This window comes from Lactuca saligna, chromosome 2, assembly GCF_052625555.1.
Source record: "Lactuca saligna cultivar CGN05327 chromosome 2, ASM5262555v1, whole genome shotgun sequence".
In the NCBI taxonomy this organism is placed as follows: Eukaryota; Viridiplantae; Streptophyta; class Magnoliopsida; order Asterales; family Asteraceae; genus Lactuca; species Lactuca saligna.
Window position 1 is genome coordinate 94,730,367 of NC_136418.1, and position 2,084 is coordinate 94,732,450.

Here is a 2,084-nt window from a genome sequence, read left to right on the forward strand (position 1 = left end):
CAAACTCTTCTTTCTCATCAAAGATGACTTTAATGTCAGTGTCATTATCTAAGGTAGGAGCACTTACCTTGTTGTCAACCTTTTTCCCACTACCCAAGGTGACTACCTCGTTCACTTGATGGTCTTTACCCAGTCTTTGGTTGTGGGACGGGTTAACTCTGGTGGTACACGGAAACATGCCAACTTCTCTTTTCCTAATTTGTTACCAAAGTTGAGCAATTTGCTTCTCGATAGCAGGTATGGACTTGGAGTTAGTGTCGGTTTTCTGATATGTTTGGGGTATGAACTCATGGAATTTTTCCAATTTGTTGCCATCAGTTTCCTCCTTTGATGTTCCACCTTGGTTAAAGTTGGACTGCTGGAACTGTTTTGGTTGATTTTGGTTTTAGTAATTCCCTTGACGATTGTTGTTGTTAAAGTTCCCATTGTTGTTGTAGTTATCGCCCTATTGTAGTTCCGATTGAATGATCGTTGACTATTTTGGAATTGACCATAGTCGTGCACTTGATTAATTTCGTATTGACTTCTCATTCACTCATCTGCAATGTGTCCTGAATCTCCACAACGTACACATATCTTTTGTCCCTGTGAAAAAAAAAACACACCTTTCTCTTTTCCTAGACTAGAGAGTAATAAGTAAAAGTTTTTTATTTAAAGAATTAATATCATATTTGACTTCATTTTTCTAGTTTTTCTCTAGTCCAACTGAAGTAGCAGATAAAACTGGGGTGTCCTGTTTCTTGGTTGAGTAATTGGTTTTTGACCATGACTCAACTGCTCGAAGAATCGCCAAGCATCTTCACTATCTTGCATCATGATAGTGCCACCAGACGAGGCATTAATCATAGTTTGATTGGAAGTGTCAAATCCATCATAAAAGAAACGTATAAGTTGCCAACGAGGAAATTCATAATGGGGACATGAACGCAACAATTCCTTTAGGTGTTCAAATGCATCATGAAATTCTTCATTAGGTTTTTGTGCAAAATCTTGTATCGCTTTTCTTATTTACGTTGTTTTACTAGCAAGATAAAAGTCTAGAAATAATTTAGTTTTTAATTGCTCCCAAGTAGTAATACTATGAGGGCAAGAGAAGTGAACCAATACTTAGCTTTTTCTTTTAAAGTGAATGAAAATAAGTGAAGTCTAAAGTAATTTCTATTAGTTCCTCGTGGAGTATTCGCGTTAGCAATTGCAAGGAACACATAAAGGTGATTATATGGCTCATTGGTTTTATGACCTCTAAAAATAGGCAAGACACTAATTAATTGTGGCCTTACCTCCACATGGTGCTCATTTCCTTCTGTGAAGAGTACAATGAACCATCATCATACTCTCCTGAATGAAAATGAGATGCCATGGATTGTCTATTAGGTTGCGGAAAGTAAAGATGATGGAATTGATTACCTTCGTTGTAGTATCCTCCATTTGCATTGTGGAATCCACCATTTGGATTCCTTCGGTATTGATTCCCAAAGCCTTGATTTTTGAACCCATCATTGTGGTGATTATTGCCACCATTGTGGAAATTCTGGTTCTTCCAGTTATTGTAATTTCTGTTTCCACCCCGATTGCCTTGATTCCGCCTATTACCACTGTTGTGGTTTTGATTCCAACCAATTCCATTGTCACTTCCATCATCAAAATCTTATTCATCCTCATTACTACCATTACCACCATTATCGAATTGAAGACCAACATTTCTAGGATTTTGGTTATGATTTCTAACATTACCACAGTTGTGGTTTCCTACATTGCCTCTCGTATTTTGTGTCCAATTTCCTCTGCTTCCACCATTTCGGCCATGATTGTTTCAATTCGGTTGTGGTTGTACTGGTTGAATGATTTGTGCACCAGCATTGTTGTTGTTCCTGATGTTTCCATTTTCTTCATTTTTTTGTTTGGTAATTAAGGAGGTAGTGGTGGAACTAGTGGTAGAGGATTGTTGACTGCCTCCTCATGCCCCTCGACCACATCTTCCATGAAAAAATTATCTACACTTATAGTGTTGATGTTCCTTCTGGCGACTAGATTTGCACGAGTTGTTCATTGGATTTCTGGATCAAATGCAAGCAGTGAAGAGT

At 37.8% G+C, this 2,084-nt stretch overlaps 1 non-coding gene across 1 annotated transcript; it reads left to right on the top strand.

The window, feature by feature from the left end:
* The first annotated feature begins 904 nt into the window (after positions 1–904).
* LOC145033209 (small nucleolar RNA R71) lies at positions 905–1,010 on the top strand. Its single transcript, XR_013677445.1, has one exon. It is a non-coding gene; the product is annotated as a small nucleolar RNA R71 (small nucleolar RNA).
* Positions 1,011–2,084: the final 1,074 nt, after the last annotated feature.